Source organism: Acinonyx jubatus, chromosome B2 (genome assembly GCF_027475565.1).
Source record: "Acinonyx jubatus isolate Ajub_Pintada_27869175 chromosome B2, VMU_Ajub_asm_v1.0, whole genome shotgun sequence".
NCBI lineage: Eukaryota > Metazoa > Chordata > Mammalia > Carnivora > Felidae > Acinonyx > Acinonyx jubatus.
The window spans coordinates 51,398,059-51,419,823 of record NC_069385.1 but is presented as its reverse complement, the minus strand read 5'-3'; the positions used below and the strand labels follow the sequence as shown (position 1 = coordinate 51,419,823).

Genomic DNA, 21,765 nt, shown 5'->3' with positions numbered 1-21,765 from the left:
TTACTTGCTAGATCACTGGTTTACTATAAAAGAATACAACCCAGGAAGAGCCATATGGAAGAGATGCATAGGGAAGTTATGGGGAAAGGGCACGGAGATTCCGTGCTGTCTGGATGCACCACTCTTCCCAAATCTCCACGTGTTCAATCACCTGGAAGCTCTCTGAACCTGGTCCCTTTGAGGTTTTATGTATGTAGGCTTCATTACTTTGGCATGATTGATGGAATCCCTGGCCACTGGCATCATTTTCACTTAATGACCTCTTTAAAGGGCCATCTCCAAATACAGTTACATTCTGAAATATTGGGGTCTTAAAACCAAGACACAGGCCCCAAATGGAATTGCTGGTGCTAAGCCTCCCATCACCAAACTAAGACTTAAGACAGTTTCATTTCTCCCAGAAATGGAAACTTACACCAATTGGGAATCGCCTGATCAGTGCTAGTTAGGTGATCTGTCCGATAGGCCCCCCCCATCCCCTAAAAGAAAGTAATCTTATAACAAACAACTGCCTTTTTGCTTAGTAGAACTTCCTTGTTCCTGTTCCCTTCTGGCTATGAAAGTCTTTGATTTTGTACAGCTCCTTAGAGTCCCTTTCTGTCTGCTAGATTGGGTGCCGCCCAATTGGAGTTGACTTTTGCTTAAATAAACCCTTAAAATTTTGAATATACTTCAGTTTATCTTTTCACAGGGGGATAGGGCTTCCACATATGAATTTTCAGGGGCATTATTCAGTCCATAACAGCATAACTTTAAGGATTTCAGATTTGCTCTTAAGAGTGGTGGAAAACCATTGAAGAGTTTGAGGAAGGGGTATGAGGAAGAGTATGTTGAAGGAGATGTAGCAAATGCTTTTAGATATTAATTTTTTGCCAACCAAACCTTGTTTTTTGCTCAAGGCATTGATGTGTTCAGCCAAAAATGCAAATCGACTGGTTCTTTTGGCACAAGAGGTGGTCATGTGACAGTGTTACAAGTGCCTAATGGATACAATTTGGAGGTCTACTGAGTGGAATTCAGTAGTCTCAGGAAAGGCTTGTTTTACTGATGTAAAGGCATGCATGTCCCTTTGGCCTTCACTGTTCCTTCTTTTTCCTACCTGGGTAAAGCTTACAATGCCTGGAGACACAGCAGCCATCTTGCACCCGTCAAGATGAAGGTTTTATGCCAGGGATATAGAGCTGGCACATAAAAGGAGCTTGGTTTTCAGATGACACCTTCGTGCAGCTATATAAGCTCTGGTTAGCTTACACCCACACTTTGCTCCCTACTTGTTTAAGCCACTGAAGCAGGGATTCCTGTTACAGCTGAACACATTCCTAACTGATACAGAGGTCTGGACCAGAAGAAGGCATGCCAGTTTGGAGGCCTTTGCCAAAGTCCAGACCAGAGATAATAAGGGCCTGGATTAGAATGGCAGTAATGGAGTTGGAGCAGAGTGGACGAATTCCAGAAACAAGGTACATTGCCTGAGCAGCACCCATGTGAACACCAAGAATTTTCCCTTACTTATCCAGGACCATTGAGCCCAAACTTGCTTTATTTGGCCTTTTCTTAAAGTCTTGTAGCATGTACAGCCTCAATAAACATTTTGGTGTACCTACTTTGTGCTAGCTCTTGTAGTTTTGAGGAATTCTTCCCTGGCTACTCAAAGGTACACTGATCATTTCTTCCTGTGAAGTCAGTTGTTTTCACTTTATTCTATAATCCACAGTAATAAATATATTTTGTATCATGGCCAGAACACATGTAACTGAAAAAAAGATATATACAGATATAGGTAGATAGATAGATAGATAGATAGATAGATAGATAGAGGCAGATATATAGATATATACACACATATACATACATACAGATATATAGCTGAAAAAGAAGTATTACAAAGCAGTAATCAAAATATGTGCCACTCATTCTATTCTACTCCATTAACTGAAAAGATTCTGGTCACATACACCACCCACTAAATTTGCTTTTATGATCCAGTGAGGAATTAAGAACCATCGTTTGAAAATTTGATCTAAATTATTGTTTTGGGGCACCAGGGTGGCTTAGTTGGTTAAGCGTCCGACTTTGGCTCAGGTCATGATCTTACAGTTCATGAGTTCAAGCCCTTCATCAAGCTCTCTGCTGTCAGCTCATAGCCCGCTTCCAATCCTCCATCACCCTCTCTCTCTGTCCCTCCCTGCTCTCACTCACTCGCTGTCTCTCTCTTTCAGAAAAATAAACGTTTTAAAAAATAAGTTATTGGGAATGCGAGCCGGTGCAGCCACTCTGGAAAACAGTATGGAGGTTCCTCAAAAAACTAAAAATAGAACTACCCTACGACCCATCAATTGCACTACTAGGCATTTATCCAAGGGATATAGGCATGCTGTTTCGAAGGGACACATGCACCCCCGTGTTTATAGGAGTACTATCAACAATAGCCAAAGTATGGAAAGAGGCCAAATGTCCATCAATCGATGAATGGATAAATAAGATGTGGAATACACACACACACACACACACACACACACACACACACACAATGGAGTATTACTCGGCGATCAAAAAGAATGAAATCCTGCCATTTGCAACTATGTGGATGGAACTGGAGGGTATTATGCTAAGTGAAATTAGTCAGTCAGAGAAAGACAAAAATCATATGACTTCACTCATATGAGGACTTTAAGAGACAAAACAGATGAACATAAGGGAAGGGAAACAAAAATAATATAAAAACAGGGAGGGGGACAAAACAGAAGAGACTCATAAATATGGAGAACAAACTGAGGGTTACTGGAGGGGTTGTGGGAGGGGGGATGGGCTAAATGGGTAAGGGGCACTAAGAAATCTAATCCTGAAATCATTGTTGCACCATATGCTAACTGATTTGGATGTAAATTAAACAAAATAAAAAATTAAATAAAAAAAAAAAGTAATTGTTTTGACACTTATTTTTACCACCCAGTGGTATCTCTTGCACTGATATTTGACTTTTCATGACTATGTCTTGTCTTACCATCTGGACCATGATCTTCTCCTTACCTTGTTTTTGTATCTGTCCATAATGCCTAGCACAGTGCTTGGCATATAGTGGATTATATACTCTTTGAGATCAAGAGCCATGTAATATGGAATTTTGGGTCTCCTTGTTACTGTAAACATGATAAACCATTCTTTCCATTTGTCTGTGGTTGGGTAGGTCATAGAAGTTCAGGAAAATAGGAACAGCTGCTTCAGGCTGCCGTCCACTTCTCTTAAGTAATGTCTTTCTTTTTAGGACTCAATATTATTATTATTATTATTATTTTGGTTTTTAGCCTTTTTAAAATTTTCTTAACTTACAACCAAATTAGTTAGCATATAGTGCAACAATGATTTCAGGAGTAGATTCCTTAATTCCCCTCACCCATTCAGCCCATCCTCCCTCCCACAACCCCTCCAGTAACCCTCTGTTTGTTCTCTGTATTTAAGATTCTCTTATGTTTTGTACCCCTCTCTGTTTTTATATTATTTTTGCTTCCCTTCCCTTATGTTCATCTATTTTGTATCTTAAAGTCCTCATATGAGTGAAGTCATAAGATATTTGTCTTTCTCTGACTAATGTCACTTAACATAATACCCTCTAGTTCCATTCATATCGTTGGAAATGGCAAGATTTCATTCTTTTTGATGGCCGAGTAATACTCCATTGTATATGTATACCACATCTTCTTTATCCATTCATCCATCGATGGACATTTGGGCTCTTTCCATACTTTGGCTATTGTTGATAGTGCTGCTATAAACATTGGGGTGCATGTATCCCTTCGAAACAGTATACCTGTATCCCTTGGATAAATACCTAGTAGTGCAATTATTGGGTCATATGGTAGTTCTATTATTAGTTTTTTGAGGAATCTCCATACTGTTTTCCAGGGTGGCTGCACCAGCTTGCATTCCTGCCAGCAATGCAAAAGAGATCCTCTTTTTCCGCAACCTCGCCAACATCTGTTGTTGTATGAGTTGTTAATATTAGCCATTCTGACGGGTGTGAGGTGATATCTCATTGGGGTTTTGATTTGTATTTCCCTGATGATGAATGATGTTGAGCATTTTTTCATGTGTTGGTTGGCCATCTGGATGTCTTCTTCTTTTTTTTAATATGAAATTTATTGTCAAATTGGTTTCCATACAACACTCAGTGCTCATCCCAACAGGTGCCCTCCTCAATGCCCATCACCCACTTTCCCCTCCCACCCACTCCCCCATCAACCCTCAGTTTATTCTCAGTTTTTAAGAGTCTCTTCTGGTTTTCCCCCTTCCCTCTCTGTAACGTTTTACCCCCCTTTCCCCTCCCCCATGGTCTTCTGTTAAGTTTCTCAGGATCCACATAAGAGTGAAAACATACGGTATCTGTCTTTTTCTGCCTGAATTATTTCACTTAGCATAATACCCTCCAGTTCTATCCACATTGCTAGAAGAGGCCAGGTTTCATTCGTTCTCATTGCCAAGTAGTATTCCATTATATATATAAACCACAATTTATTTATCCATTCATCAATTGATGGACATTTAGGCTCTTTCCATAATTCGGCTATTGTTGAAAGCGCTGCTACAAACATTAGGGTATAAGTGACCCTATGCATCAGCACTCCTGTATCCCTTGGGTAAATTCCTAGCAGTGCTATTGCTGGGTCATAGGGTAGATCTATTTTTAATTTTTTGAGGAACCTCCACACTGTTTTCCAGAGCAGCTGCACCAGTTTGCATTCCCACCAACAGTGCAAGAGGGTTCCCGTTTCTCCACATCCTCTCCAGCATCTATAGTCTCCTGATTTGTTCATATTGGCCACTCTGGCGTGAGGTGATATCACAGTGTGGTTTTGATTTGTATTTCTCTGATGAGGAGTGACATTGAGCATCTTTTCATGTGCCTGTTGGCCATCTGGATGTCTTCTTTAGAGAAGTGTCTATTCATGTTTTCTGCCCATTTCTTCACTGGATTATTTGTTTTTCGGGTGTGGAGTTTGGTGAGCTCTTTATAGATTTTGGATACTAGCCCTTTGTCCGATATGTCATTTGCAAATATCTTTTCCCATTCCATTGGTTGCCTTTTAGTTTTGTTGATTGTTTCCTTTGCAGTGCAGAAGCTTTTTATCTTCATGAGGTCCCAATAGTTCATTTTTGCTTTTAATTCTCTTGCCTTTGGAGATGTGTCAAGTAAGAAATTGCTATGGCTAAGGTCAGAGAGGTTTTTTTCCTGCTTTCTCCTCTAGGGTTTTGATGGTTTCCTGTCTCACATTAAGGTCCTTCACCCATTTTGAGTTTATTTTTATGAGTGGTATAAGAAAGTGGTCTAGTTTCATTCTTTTGCATGTTGCTGTCCAGTTCTCCCAGCACCATTTGTTAAAGAGACTGTCTTTTTTCAATTGGATATTCTTTCCTGCTTTGTCAAAGATTAGTTGGCCATACATTTATGGGTCCAATTCTGGAGTCTGTATTCCATTGGTCTATGTGTCTGTTTTTGTGCCAATACCATGCTGTCTTAATGATTACAGCTTTGTAGTAGAGGCTAAAGTCTGGGATTGTGATGCCTCCCACTTTGGTCTTCTTCTTCAATATTACTTTAGCTATTTGGGGTCTTTTGTGGTTCCATACAAATTTTAGGATTGCTTGTTCTAGCTTTGAGAAGAATGCTAGTGCAATTTTGATTGGGATTGCATTGAATGTGTAGATTGCTTTGGGTAATATTGACATCTTAACAATATGTATTCTTCCAATCCATGAGCACGGAATGTTTTTCCATTTCTTTATATATCTTCTTCAATTTCCTTCATAAGCTTTCTATAGTTTTCAGCATACATATCTTTTACACCTTTGGTTAGGTTTATTCCTAGGTATTTTATGCTTCTTGGTGCATTGTGAATGGGATCAGTTTCTTTATTTGTCTTTCTGTTGCTTCATTATTAGTGTATAAGAATGCAACTGATTTCTGTACATTGATTTTGTATCCTGCAACTTTGCTGAATTCACGTATCAGTTCTAGCAGACTTTTGGTGGAGTCTATGGGGTTTTCCATATATAGTATCATGTCATCTGCAAAAAGTGAAAGCTTGACTTCATCTTTGCCAATTTTGATGCCTTTGATTTCCTTTTGTTGTCTGATTGCTGATGCTAGAACTTCCAACACTATGTTAAACAACAGCGGTGAGAGTGGACATCCCTGTCATGTCCCTGATCTCAGGGGGAAAGCTCTCAGTTTTTTCCCATTGAGGATGATATTAGCTGTGGGCTTTTCATAAATGGCTTTTATGATTGGATGTCTTCTTTGGAGAAGTGTTTATTCATGTCTTTTGCCCATTTCTTCACTGGATTATTTTTTTGGGGGGTGTTGAATTTGATAAGTTCTTTATAGATTTTGGATACTAACCCTTTATCTGATATGTTGTTTGCAAATATCTTCTCCCATTCCGTCACTTGCCTTTTAGTTTTGCTGATTGTTTCCGTCGCTGTGCTGATTGTTTCCTTCGCTTTTTATTTTGATGAGGTCCCAGTAGTTCATTTTTTCTTTTGTTTCCCTTGCCTCTGGAGACGTGTTGAGTAAGAAGTTACTGCAGGCAAGATCAAAGAGGTTTTTGCCTGCTTTCTCCTGGAGGATTTTGATGGCTTCCTGTCTTACATTTAAGTCTTTCACCCATTTTGAGTTTATTTATGTGTATGGTGTAAGAAAGTGGTCCAGGTTCATTTTTCTGCATGTCACTGTCCAGTTTTCCCAGCACCACTTGCTGAAGAGACTGTCTTTATTCCATTGGACATTCTTTCTTGCTTTGTCAAAGATTAGTTGGCCATATGTTTGTGGGTCCATTTCTGGGTTCTCTATTCTGTTCCATTGATCTGAGTGTCTGTTTTTGTGCCATTGATATTATTATTATTATTATTATTATTATAACAAACCTTAGATTTTTGTTGTCTTCCTGAGTATTTAATGAATAGACTAGTTGATTTGGTAAGGTAGTAACACACCCTAAAATGCTAGCAGGATAAAGCTAGGAGGGAGGGCTGTTCCTCTAACTGGGAGATTTCAAGAAAACTAAGAGAAAAGAGCCATGGTAAGGAGATGGGGGGGGGGGACGTTTGTGGGCCAGGTTATCACACCAGTCTTGGAGCAGCCCATCTGTGTTTGAAGCATTGGAGAGGTTGAAGGCTGGGGAGGTCTGGGGAGGTTTCCTGGAACATGTGTACCTGCACAAGCTAGTGAATGGGAGACAGAAAACAACCTTATTTCTTGAGCAAAGTTCACTCTTCCTGTCTTGTTTTCTCTGTATTTGCTGTCTTCATTTATTAACAGGAGACACTACTATCTCCTTGGCTTCTGAGTGCCACCACTCTGTGGGTGGGAAATGGAAATCTCAGACTTGACATTCCTGGCTCACATGACCAAACCTGGCAGGCAGGCTCCTGTCACTTGGGCTCAAGGGAGGGTCTGGTGGCTCTTGGGAGAGCCACCATTTGTTGCCGGCTAAGAAATTGCTTTTTGAATGAAAAGAAGAAGGCAGCTTTAATTTGGCAATCTGGAATAGGCTCCAAGATACACTGAGAAGTGAAAAAACTAAGTGTAGACAGTGTGTATGTGAGCTACCCTCAGAGGGAGAAGCTAGAAGGATATTTATTTGTAAATGCATATTTGTATATATGTAGAATATCTCTGGAAGAACACACAACAGACTAGAACTGTTACTATGTTTGAGGACGACTGGGTGGCTGGGAGATAGGGATGGGAGAGAGACTTATTTTTCACGTGTATCCTTTCTGCATTTTGAATATTTTACCACGTACATGTTTTACCCTGTTGAAATAAATTATTATTTCCAATCAAAGCAATCTATGCAGCCCCTAAAAGTGATATTTATGAAACATGTATGAGAACACAGCTTAAAATATTATTTTAAATGAGCCATTATAGTATATATAATACAAACAAAAATAACAATAAGCAAAATCCCTGTGTATGTAGAAAAAGACTTTGAAAGTGATACACCATAAGTTTAAAAGGTGGTTTCTGAAAGTAGAGGCATTCTTTTTTTCATTATTTCCAAATTTTCTTTTACTGTATCTTATTTAATCATGGTAAAAAAATAAACAAATCTTATAACCGAGAAGATAAACTGCTTTTCCTTCCCAGGTTGCAGCAACCAAGCTGTCACCGGGCTGACCTGTCCACATGGTCTTGATTCCACTTGTCGCAAGTGGGTTAGATTGCGACTAGAGAGGAGGGTGAGGTGAGAGGCAGCGTCAAACAAAGGAAAAGACAGGAAGATTTCAGCTGCCTTCCACCTGAGGAATTTTCTTCACCTTCACCATGGATGTTTGTCAAATGTGGGAGAGTCAGGTGTTCTGGGCTAGATACATCTACTCATTAAAGCTCTCGCCATCTGCTAGGCTTTCACCCCTTGGATCACTGGTTCTTCTGAGTTCCTTGTGATTTTAAATGTTTATTTATTTTTGAGAGATAAAGCATGAGTGGGGGGGGTGCCGCGAGAGCGGGGGGGGGGGGGACAGAGTGTCTGAAGCAGGCTCCAGGCTCCATGCTGACAGCAGCAGACCCAATGTGGGGGCTCAAACTCATGAACTGTGAGATCATGCCCTGAACCAAAGTAGGATGCTCAACTGACTGAGCCAGCCAGGTGGCCCTCACAGTCTCATATTATTAACTGCCTCCAAGATATCTTCTCCTGGAGAACATCTAGCGCATTCAGTGGGTATGAAGGGCATGTGTGGCTCCCTCTGACAAACCTGCTGCCTGCCATATAATCTCTTTGTCTGTTAATAACACTCTCATCCCCCCAGGGGTCTCCTGGCTCACCAGCCGTTAAGTCCCCCAGCCTTTAGTCCAAGCCATCATTTAATTATTAATTTTTAAGTAAGCTGTATGCCCAGAATGGGGCTTGAGCTCACAACCCCTAGATCAAGAGTTGCATGTTCTATCCACTGAGACAACCAGGCATCCCACCTAACCTGTCATTTTATTTTTATTTCTTTATTTAAATTATAGTTAGCCAAAATACAGTGCAAGATTGGTTTTAGGAGGAGAATTCAGTGATTTATCACTTACATACAATACCCAGTGCTCATCACAAGTGCCCTCCTTAATACCCATCACCCATCTAGCTCATCCCTTACCCACTGACCTCCATCAACTCTCAGCTTGTTCTCCACGGTTAAGAGTCTCTTGTCACTTGTTTCCCTCTCTCCTCTCCATTGTCCCTTCCCGTATGTTCATCTGTTTTGTTTCTTAAATTCCACATGAGTGAAATCATACGATATTTGTCTTTCTGTGTTTGACTTACCTTGCTTAGCATAATACACTCTAGCTCCATCCACGTCATTGCAAATAGCAAGATTTCATTCTTTTCGATGGCTGAGTAACATTCCATCGTATATATGTACCACATCTTCTTTATCCATTCATCAGTTGATGGACATTTGGGTTCTCTCCATAGTTTGGCTATGGTCAATAGTGCTATGATAAACATTGGTATGCATGTACCTCTTCAAATCTGTATTTTTGCATTCTTTGAGGAATCACCTAATAGTGCAATGGCTGGATTGTCAGGTAGTTCTATTTTTAGTTTTTTGAGAAACCTCCACACTGTTCTCCAGAGTGGCTACACCAGTTTGCATTCCCACCAACAGTGGAAGGGTGTTTCCCTGTCTCCACATCCTTGCCAACACCTGTTGTTTTGGGGTTGTTCATTTTAGCCATTCTGACAGGTGTGGGATGGCATCTCATTGCGGTTTTGATTTCTCTTTCCCTGATGATGAGTGATGTTGAGCATTTTTTCATGTGTCTGTTAGCCGTCTGGATATCTTCTGTGAAAAAGTGTCTATTAATGTCTTCTGCTCATTTCTTCACTGGGTTATTTGTTTTTTCGGTGTTGAGTTTGGTAAGTTCTTTATAGACTTTGGATACTAGCCCTTTATCGGATATGTCATTTGCAAATATCTTCTACCACTCCGTTGGCTGCCTTTTAGTTTTGTTGATTGTTTGCTTCACCGTGCAGAAGGTTTTTTTCTTGATGAGGTCCCAGTAGTTTCTATTTGCTTTTGTTTCCCTTGCCTCTGGAGATGTGTCTAGTAAGAAGTCGCTGCAGCCAAGCTCAGAGAGGTTGCTGCCCGTGTTCTCTTCTAGGATTTTGATGGTTTCCTGTCTCACATTTAGCTCTTTCATACATTTTGATTTTATTTTTGTGTATGGTGTAAGACAGTGGCTCAGTTTCATTCTCCTGCATGTTGCTGCCCAGTTTTCCATTTGTTGAAGAGGTTTTTTTTCCATTGGATATTCCTTCCTGCTTTGTTGAATGTTAGTTGCCCATGTAGTTGTGGGTCCATTTCTGGGTTTTCTATTCTACTCCACTGACCTATGTGTCTGTTTGTGTGCCAGTACCATTCTGTCTTGATGATTACAGCTTTGCAATATGGCTTGAAATCTGGAATCGTGATGCCTCCAGTTTTGTTTTACTTTTTCAGGATTGCTTTGGCTATTCGGGGTCTTTTGTGGTTCCATACAAATTTTAGGATTGTTTATTCTAGCTTTGAGAGAAATGCTGGTGGCATTTTGATAGGGATTGCATTAAATGTGTAGATTGCTTTGGGTAGTATAGACATTTTACAATGTTTGTTCTTCTGATCCATGAGCATGGGATGCTTTTCCATTTATTTGTGACCTCTTCAGTTTCTTTCATAAGTGTTCTGTGGTTTTCAGAATACAGATCTCTTACCTCTTTAGTTAGGTTTATTTTTAGGTATCTCATTGCTTTTGGTCAATCTATCATTTTAAAATGAAATTCTCACCAAGCAGCTTTCCTACTTAAATACTCTCGGCAGAACTCCATTCACATAAAATCCACATTTCTTGTGTAGTAGAATGGGTTCTTCACAGGATGTTCCTAGCTTGCGTCTCTGGCCACATCCCCTACCATTGCCTTCAGTTTCTTCTTCTTCTTCTTTTTTTTTTTTTTTAATGTTTATTTATTTTTAGACAGAGTGCAAGTCAGGGAGCGGCAGAGGGAGAGGGAGACACAGAATCCGAAATAGGCTCCAGGCTCCCAGCTGTCAGCACAGAGCCCGATGTGGGGCTCAAACCCATGAACCGTGAGATCATGACTTGAGCCGAAGTTGGAAGCTTAACCGCCTGAGCCACCCAGGCGCCCCTGCCTTCAGCTTCTTAATGTTCCTTGAACAAAATACATTCTCCATAACTCTGTACTTTAGTATATGCTGTTTCTAATTTAGCTAATCTCCTACTCATCCTCACAGAATTGCCTGAATTATCACCTTCTCCCTGAAGCCTTCCCAACTTCCCTAAGCGGTATCGGCAACTCCCTTTTTGTGTGTGTTGTCTAGGCCTTAATCCCTAATCCTTGCCACTACACAAGACCAAGGATTGTTATATCCCCTGAGTCTTCCTTGCACAATGCCTAGCACACAGTAGGTGCTCAAAACCTTGAATGAATTAATCAAAGGTTTGCATTTCTTCCGTGTTTCTATGATGTTATTCTGGCCCTCAAATATTGTCAAATGTTGTCCTATCACTGGGTTACACAGAGCTGTGGCCTAGAGGAGCTATTCATAAAGAAAACTTTCCTTCACCAATTTCCCTGGCTCTTCCCCTTTAGCCCTTTCCCCCTTATCTCTCAATCAGCAGACTCAGTGTGGGTGGTGGTATGCATAATAAAACACCTATGCCTTTGATTTGATTCTGTTCTTAATTTTCATCCTTCTCAACTCTGTTCTTTGTCAAGTTTTAATAAATAAGTGTGAATTCCCCTTGGCATCGGACTGCAAGTGGAGCAAGAGAACTATATTACGGTGAAGAATCATCTGAGCAAACAGAGGAAAGGGTTGCATGAAAATTGAAAATTGCACTGGAAGGGAGATGCCTATCAGGCTTTTGGAAGAGAGCTGCCCACCCCCATCCTCTGGCTTTGATCTCCAGGGCTCCACTAGAACAAGGTATTAGCTTTAACCAGCTCTTTGTTTCTGTGCCAGGAATGGATGCCAAGGGGTCCTACTTAGAAGCAATAAAGAGTAACAACAACAAATTGCTGTCAGAGTCAGACATATAATAACCTTAGGAGATGGGCCCTTATCTAGCAGAAATACAAGCAGAAGAAACCTTAGCTGTGATCTAGAAACAGGGGAGGAGGTAATTTCCAAGTTTCCCCTGAGCCACAGCCCCTGCTGACCAGGAGACCCAGGACTTTTTTTTAAATTTATTTATTTTTGAGAGAGAGAGAAAGAGAGGGCGCAAGCGTGAGCAATGGAGGTGCATAGAGAGGGAGAGAGAGAATCCCAAGCAGGCTTTGCACCATCAACACAGAGCCTGATGGGGGGCTCGAACCCATGAACCCTGAGATCATGACCTGAACTGAAATCAAGACTCACTGAGCTACCCAGGCACCCCTGGCACAGAACTTCTTAAAGGCAGCCACTATCACCACTCCTCCAGAGGGAGACCACCATGTAGGTAGAGTGGGGACAGTGGGGTGGGAGCCACCATCTCAGAAGAGAACGACACCAATGTACCAAAGGGCACTGTCTCTCATCACTCCCTGTGTCCTCGATCTCTACCTGCTGACAACACGGTCACTAGCATGCACTCTTTGAGTCTCCTTCTAATTGTGTTTCATCATCTGTGACTGACTCAAGTACAAGGTTGTATAGACTGGGACTATGATGCAGAGATGTGGTCCGGTTTAACATATATTCTATATCTATGCATATGTATGGGGTGGGAGAGAAAAATGAGAGCAATATTAATTTTTCTTAGCCCAAGACAACCCTTTAGCAGACAAACCACACCAATGTCTGAAGAACATATCTTTTCTAGCCCAGGAAGCTACTTGAGCTTCCTCTTTCATTCCTGAACATCTGCCAACTTCCTCCCTTCTAACCACTTCCATTTCCTCGTCACAAACTTCCTCATCCCTTTGCAGGCGGCCCCCTCCTCCACTTCTTTCCCGAGGTGACACCAAGACTCCTGAATCTTCTCAGACCATATCCTGTTTTTCTCTGGGAGAAGAGTAGTGCTATTCACAGAACAAGATCAGGGGAAAGTGGTATTTCATTTATTGGCTGTGAAACCTTGGTCACCTTTGCCCCTTTTGTGCACATCCTGTCCCCCTCCCCTGCCCATCATCTAAGGAGTTGCCAAAGTCATCGAGTTCAACTCTGCAGGATCTCTCTAGCACCTACCAATCCTCTTCATCCTCACTGCCATGACAGAGTGCAAGAGTGGGAGTGGGGATGCTGATATCTGTCAATTCCAACTTTCACACCATGACCTTCTTCCCATCTGTATTAATGTCCTAGAGTTGCTATAGCAAATAGCACAGACTGAGTGCCTTAAAACAACAGAAATTTATTGTCTCATAGTTCGGATGGCTAGAAGTCCAAAATCAAGGTGTGGGCAGGGTAGTTTCCTTCTAGAGTCTCTTCAGGAGGGTCTGTTTCATGTTGTTCTCCTAGCTTCTGGGAGTTGCCAGCAATCCTGGGCATTCCTTGGTTTGTGGATGCAACACTCCAGTCTCCGCCTCTGTTTTTCTAGGGCATTCTCCTCTGTGTGTGTGTATAGCTCTGTGTTTCTGTTTTCTCATAAAGACAACAGTTACTGGACTTAGGACACACCTTCATGTTAACTAATTACATCTGCAAAGATTGTATTTCCAGATAAGGTCACGTTCTGAGGTTCTAGTGGACATGGACTTTTGGAAGACACTGTTCAACCCCGGACACAGTTTTTCCAACTCTCAGAATCTCCCTACACCGACCTTTCTCTTTCTCCTCATAGGGTCCTCCAGTTTCATGGTCTCCCTACTTTGTCCCAGTGTGTCTGTCTTCTGTTGACGTCTGATTTTCTATCCAGATTGGACCACACAGTTAATGACTTGCCCCTTCTTCCAACTTTCTGTTGCTCCCTCTGTAGGCTGCCTACTTGGGGACATACAGGCTTTTCTCATTTGTTAAAGGAAACCGCGCACCTGTGAGGACTATGGTCGCAGGGAAAAAAAAATCTGTCTCCAGCTGCAGCTGGGCCTTCCAGGCCAATTAGCAGTCTTCAGTGACTCTTGCCTCACCTCTCTCCCCAAGCCCCACCTGACCGACCCTGCTTTAGTCTCAGGAATTAACTCTGTTTCACTGAGAAAATTGAGCCACGAAGCTTCCAGGACCTAAACAGCCTGTCCCTTCTCTGTTTTACCAACATTTACAACTAATCTCCTCTCCTCTCCTCATGTCACAAGGTAAGCTGCCCTCTCTGCTCAGGCCAGTCCAAGCCCCTCACAGCCCTCTGGGAGCTTGCTCCTTCAGCCATCCTGGCTCCCTCCCTCAGCCTACACCCATGCTCAAGCCATGTGGGTCTAAGAACACACTCCCTCAGGGCACCTGGTGGCTCAACTGGTTGGGTGTCCTGACTCTTGATTTTGGCTCAGGTCCTGATCTCACAGTTTGTGAGATCCAGCCCATGTCGGGCTCTGTGCTAACAGCGGCTGAGGCTACTTTGGGATTCTCTCTCCCTCTCTCTGCCCCTCTCTCCCTTGAGCTCTCTCTCTCTCTCTCTTTCTCTCTCTCTCACAAAATAAACATTAAAAAAAAAAAAAGAACACACACCTTTCCTCCCTCTGATCTTCTTTCTTCCTAGTTAATGACTTCTCTCTCTTCTCTGTATACCTTCCCCCATGCCCCGGGGCTTCTCTCTCTCTCTCTCCTTCTCTCTCTCTCATTAGCTAAGGTGCTTGAATAATTGTGTCTGTGATCTACATACACTCTCCCTTTCCATTCCCACAGATGCCATTTGTTTCATGGAGCATCCCAGGCCCCTCAGTGGGATGTGGTCCCTCCTCCCTTCCTCCTTCCTCTAAGCCCCAAAGTTCTGTTTGTGCCTGTCCTGTTTGGTGTCATCCTGTCTTCCAGATTCAGAGCAGGGTGAATGTTACAGGCATCATGTAACTCTATATGGTACATGTAAAGGCTATGAAGGCAGCTGGTTCTGGGCCACATTGTGTTTGTTTTCCTCCTTGTGGCTGGATGAATGGAGTGGGCCTCATGGGCTGAGGGAGACAGAAACTTAACAGAACATGTAAATAGTTTCCATTTCCCAAGGTCTCTTCCCTGTGGCTGCTGCTGCTGCTGCTGCCTTCCATGAACAGTGGTGACTTGGGCAAGGAAAGAGGGAAGGGGACTGAGAAGGCAGCCCTCCCATTGGTGCCAATACCCTGCTTATCTCTCTTCTGACCTGAGTTTACATGTGCACAAGGTGGCCTAGGAGGCATGCATTTCCCATCATGTGTGGCTTTGTGGGCCCAGTCCTTGCCAGCCCATCACACGGTACAGCCACGGGACAACCTCTCCTCTCCACATCCAGGTCTCTGCTATATTATCCAAGGCAATATTAGTCACCGATTATTAAACACGCACATGTGAGGCTCTGAGGTAGGTGTTTCCTATACCATTTTACCACTTCCTCTAGTCCTTACAGCAATCCAGTAAATTAGGTACTATTGTTTCCCATTTTCCAGGTGAGAAATAAAGACGTAAAGAGGTTAAGTAACTTGCATAGAGTCCTGCTATTAGTGGCAGACCACTCCCCAAGCCCTGGCCTGGATGATGCCAGAGTCCATGCTTGTGGCAATTCCACCAGCCTGTCTTCTTTTCTCCAAAGGCCAACCTTGATCTCAATTTTCACCTGATCTCAGGCCTAATGTTTCGGTGGTGCATTTACAAGGTGTGAGCTGCCTGAGGGACACAATTCTCCCTCTTCCCCTGTGGCCTGTCCAGGAGCCCTGTTCTGTTACCCATCATGGAAATGCATGAGGGGTGTAGGTGGACAGGGGAGCAATGAAAAGGAGGGCAACAGAGCTGGGCTCTTACTAGATCCTCTCCTTCTTAGGACAGGATGTGGCCTATGTTTTCCCCCTTGCCCATCTTTAGTGCCCATAACTATGTGCTGAGTGAGGAAATAAACATTTGCTCCTGATCAAAATCTACAAGCAGATGTATTTGCCCTGGTGGTGAAAGTTATTGCAGAAGCAGATCCTCATCTGGACTCTCTTCCCCTGCCTTATTGGACTATCATGCCAACAAGGCATAGCCCAGTAGGTACTCCAGGATGGGGAAGTCTTAGAAAGCTGTTGTCGGGGCGCCTGGGTGGCGCAGTCGGTTAAGCGTCCGACTTCAGCCAGGTCACGATCTCGCGGTCTGTGAGTTCGAGCCCCGCGTCAGGCTCTGGGCTGATGGCTCAGAGTCTGGAGCCTGTTTCCGATTCTGTGTCTCCCTCTCTCTCTGCCCCTCCCCCGTTCATGCTCTGTCTCTCTCTGTCCCAAAAATAAATAAACGTTGAAAAAAAAAATTAAAAAAAAAAAAGAAAGCTGTTGTCAAAGAGTGGCAGGTGGTTTTGACATAAAGCAAGTTTTCGTGAAGATTTAATGTAATAATTTGGATAAAACCTGACACAATCTTTATTAAAAAGGGAAGTGTTTAGTAAAGTAACAAAACATATTGACATAGCCAATCCTCTAAAGTGGCATCCAAATAAATGAGGCAAAGGGATAGTCAAAAACTTCTGTGCCCCTTTGTATGGCCATTTTACCTTAAAGGTCTTGCCACTGAATGTGGTACAAATAAAAACACATCACAACCTGCCACTTCTCTTCTCTTATGGCTCTCCATCGTACTCAGAATAAAACTGAGCTGCCTCCTCTGACTTCAGGCCCTTCTTCATCTGCCTCCATTATAGATCTTGTCTCGTACCCTCTCCTTTCCTGGTCTCTGGCTGGGGGAACAGGCCAGAACATTTTGCATGTGCTTCAGGGATGAATTGAAGTGTCATTTCTTTCCCTGACCACCCAGAAGGGTCCTCATTTGTCTGTTGTTTTGTTTTGTTTTGTTTTAAACACTATGTCCCTAAGACTGCTTGACAAATAGATGTTCAATAGATTGTTGTTGAAAAAGTGCACAAAGGAACTGGACCATTGCTACTTTGTTTTCTGATTATTTTTAATTTTTATTTATTTTTAAAATTTCCAGTATAATTAACACAGTGTTATATTAGTGTCCGGTACACCATATAGTGATTCAATAATTCCGTACATCACCCAGTGCTCATTCCCTTAAGTGTACTCTTAATCTCCTTCAAGTATTTCACCCATCCCCCACCCACCTCCCCTCTGGTAACCATCAGTTTGTTCTCTATAGTGGAGAGTCTTTTTCTTCCTCTTTTTTTCTTTATTTGTTTTGGTTTTTAAATTCCACATATGAATGAAATACATATTTGTCTTTGTTTGACTTATTTCACTTAGCATTATATGCTCTAGATCCATCCATGTTGTTGCAAATGCCAAGATATCATTCTTTTTTATGGCTGAATAATACTCCATTGAATATATATATATATATGTGTGTGTGTGTGTGTGTGTGTGTGTATACATATATATGTGTGTGTATATATGTGTGTATATATATATATATATATATATATATATATATATATATGCAGCTAGGCACTTGGCCTGGCTGCAAGCCTGCCCCCCCAATATATATGTATATATCACATCTTTATCCAGTCATCTATCGATGAACACTTGGGTTGCTTTCATAATTTGCCTATTGTAAATAATACTGCAATAAACATAAGGGTACACATACGTTTTCAAATTAGTGTTTTTGTATTCTCTGGGTAAATTCCCAGTAGTGGAATTACTAAGTCATATGGTAATTTTTATTTATTTTAATTTTTTGAGGAACCTCCATATTGTTTTCCATGGTGGCTGCACCAGTTTCCCAACAACAGTTGGAAGTTGCATGAAGGTTCCTTTTTCTCCATATCCTCGTCAACACTTACCATTTCTTGTGTTGTGGATTTTAGCCATTCTGACAAGTGTGAGGTGGTTATTTCATTATAGTTTTGATTTGCATTTCCCTGATGATGAGTGTGTTGAGCATCTTTTCATGTGTCTGTTAGCCATCTGGATGTCTTCTTTGGAGAAATGCCTATTCATGTATTCTACCCATTTTTTTTCTTAAATGTTTATTCATTTATTTTGAGAGAGAGAGAGAGAGAACTGGGGAGGGGCAGAGAGAGAGAGGAATAGAGAGAATCCTAAGCTTGCTCTGTGCTGCCAGGGCAGAGCCCGACGTGGGGCTCAATCCCATGAACAGTGAGATAATGACCCCAGCCAAAATCAAGAGTCAGATGTTCAACCGACTAAACCATCCAGGTGCCCCTCTTCTACTCATTTTTAAAACTGGATTGTTTGTAGCACTGCTAGGAATTTACCCAAGGGATACAGGAGTACTGATGCATAGGGGCACTTGTACCCCAATGTTTATAGCAGCACTCTCAACAATAGCCAAATTGCGGAAAAAGCCTAAATGTCCATCAACTGATGAATGGATAAAGAAATTGTGGTTTATATACACAATGGAGTACTACGTGGCAATGAGAAAGAATGAAATATGGCCCTTTGTAGCAACATGGATGGAACTGGAGAGTGTTATGCTAAGTGAAATAAGCCATACAGAGGAAGACAGATACCATATGTTTTCACTCTTATGTGGATCCTGAGATACTTAACAGAAACCCATGGGAGAGGGGAAGGAAAAAAAAAAAAAGAGGTTAGAGTGGAAGAGAGCCAAAGCATAAGAGACTCTTAAAAACTGAGAACAAACTGAGGGTTGATGGGGGGTGGGAGGGAGGAGAGGGTGGGTGATGGGTATTGAGGAGGGCACCTTTTGGATGAGCACTGGGTGTTGTATGGAAACCAATTTGACAATAAACTTCATATATTGAAAAAAAAAAAGATGGGGCGCCTGGGTGGCTCAGTCGGTTAAGCGGCCGACTTCAGCTCAGGTCATGATCTCGCGGTCCGTGGGTTCCATCCCCGCGTCGGGCTCTGTGCTGACAGCTCAGAGCCTGGAGCCTGTTTCAGATTCTGTGTCTCCCTCTCTCTGACCCTCCCCCGTTCATGCTCTGTCTCTCTCTGTCTCAAAAATAAATAAACATTTAAAAAAATTAAAAAAAAAAAGAAAGAAAAAAAGAAAAATTGGGTTGTTTGGTTTTATTGGTGTTGAGTTGTAAAAGTTCTGCATATATTTTGGATATTAACCCTTTATTGGAAATGTCATTTGCAAATATCTTCTCCCCATTCACTAGGTTTTTTTTTTCCTGTTGTTGTTTTCTTTCCTGTGCATAAACTTTTCTTTTGATGTAGTTCTAATAGTTTATTTTTGCTTTTATTTCCCTTGCCTCAGGAGACATATCTAGAGAAATGTTGCTACAGCTGATGTCAGAGAAATTACTGCCTGTGCTCTCTTCTAAGATTTTTACTGTTTCAGGCCTCACATTTAGATCTTTAATCCATTTTGAGTTTATTTTGTATAAGGTATAAGAAAGTGGTCCAATTTCATTATTTTGTATGTAGCTGTCCGGTTTTCCCAGCACCATTTGTTGAAGAGACTGTCCTTTTCTCATTGCATAGTCTTGCCTCCTTTGCTGAAGATTAATTGACCATATGATCAAGGATTTATTTCTGGGCTCTCTATTCTGTTCTATTGGTCTATATGTCTATTTTTGTGCTAGTACCATATTGTCTTGATTACTATAGCTTTGTAGTATGTCTGGAAAAATGGCATTGTGAGACCTCCAGGTTTTTCTTAAAATCTTTGTTTGTTTTAAGTAAATTCTATGCCCAACATGGGGGCAGAACTCACAACCCCAAGATCAAGAGTTGCATGATCTACCGACTGAACTAGCCAGGTGCCTCTGTGATACCTCCAGTTTTTACCTTCTTTTTCAAGACTGCTTTGGCTATGTGGAGTCTTGTGGTTCCATTCAAATTTTAGGATTATTTGTTCCAGTTCTGTGAAAGAACACTGTTGGTATTTTGATTGGGATTGCATTAAATCTGTAGATTGCTTTGAGTAGTATGGGCATTTTAACAATATTTGTTCTTCCAGTCCATGAGCATGGAATATCTTTCCATTTGTTTGTGTCATCTTCAATTTCTTTCATCAGAGTTTTATAGTTTTTCAGAGTGCAGTCTTTCATCTCTTTGATTAAATATATTCCTGGGTATCTTATTATTTTTGGTGAAACTATAAATGGGATTTTTTTTCAATTTCTCTTTCTGCGCTTTAATTATTAGTATATAGAAATGCAATAGATTTCTGTAAATTGATTTTGTATCCTGCAACTTTACTGAATTCATTTATCAGTTCCAGTAGTTTTTTGGTGGAGTCTTTAGGGTTTTCTATATACAGTATCATATCATCTACATATAATGAAAATTTTACTTCTTTTACCAGTTTGGATGCCTTTTATTTCTTTTTCTTGTCTGATTGCTATAGCTAGGACTTCCAGTAGTATGCTGAATAAAAGTGGTAAGAGTGGATGTCCTTGTCTTATTCCTGATCTTATGGCAAAAGCTCTCAGTTTGTCACCATTGAGTATGATGTTAGCTGTGGGTTTTTCATATGTGGCCTTTATTATGTTGAGATATGTTCTGTCTAAAACTACTATGTTGAGGGAGTTTTATTATGAATAGATGTTGTACTTTGTCAAATGCTTTTCCTGCATCTATTGAATGATCATATGGTTTTTATCCTTTCTCTTGCTAAATTAAGAAAAATTTTTTTAAAGTGTATTTATTGTAGGAGTGACCAAGAGAGTGTAAGCTGGGGAGGGGCACAGAGAGAGGGAGAATCCCAAGCAGGCTCCACGCCATCAGCACAGAGCCCTATGAAGGGCTCAAACTCATGGACTGTGAGACCATGACCTGAGTTGAAATCAAGAATTGGACTTTCAATTGACTGAGCCACTCAAGTGCCCCTGTCCTTTCTCTTTTTGATATGATGTATCATGTTGATCGATTTGTGAATATTGAACCACCCTTGGGTCCCAGGAATAAATATATCTCACTTGATCATAGTGGATGATTTTTAATGTATTGTTGGATTTGGTTTGCTAATACTTCAGTGAGGATTTTTAAATTATGTTCATCAGAGATATTGGCCTGTAGTTGTCTTTTTTTGGTAGTGTCTTTATCTGATTTTAGTATCAGGGTAATGCTTGTCTCATAGAATGAACTTGGAAGGTTTCTTTCCTCTTCTATTTTTTGGAATAGTTTAAGAAGAATACATATTAATTCTATGTTTTATTTTTGTTGTCATTTTTTCACACTGTACAGCTCCCTTCAGTGCTCACAGCCCACTGGTGAGAAGGCTGGGCAATGGTTTGCATGCATCTCTGGCACCAGCACACTATGAAAGGCCCACAGAGAAGGGCTGTCATCAGTCCATCACCGTGCACTTAATTATTCTGTAAATGTTTGGTAGAGTTCACCAAATGGTGAAGCCATCTGATCCCAGACTCTTGTTTGTTGGGAGTTTTTTTGATCACTGCTTCAATTTCATTGCTTATAATTGATATGTTAAAATTTTCTATTTCTTTCTGATTCAGTTTTGGGAGCTTTCATGTTTCTAGAGATTTATCCATTTCTTCTAGGTTGTCCAATTTGTTGGCATATAATTTTTTCATATATTCTCTTTTAATCCTTTGTATTTCTGTGGTGTTGGTTGTTATTTCTCCTCTTTCATTTTTTATTTTGTTTATTTGAGTCCTCTCTCTCTCTTTTTTTATGAGTCTGGCTAAAGGTTTATCAATTTTGTAGATCTTGTCAAAGAACCAGCCCTTGGTTTCATTGATCTGTTCTATTGTCTTTTTTGTTGATGTTGTTTTTTGATTTC

General features: G+C 41.2%; 1 non-coding gene across 1 annotated transcript; it reads right to left on the bottom strand.

Moving 5' to 3' along the window:
- Window positions 1-21,196: 21,196 nt before the first annotated feature.
- On the bottom strand, window positions 21,197-21,326 carry LOC113598991 (small nucleolar RNA SNORA42/SNORA80 family). The gene has a single exon (XR_003419745.1). It is a non-coding gene; the product is annotated as a small nucleolar RNA SNORA42/SNORA80 family (small nucleolar RNA).
- Between the last annotated feature and the right edge of the window lie 439 nt (window positions 21,327-21,765).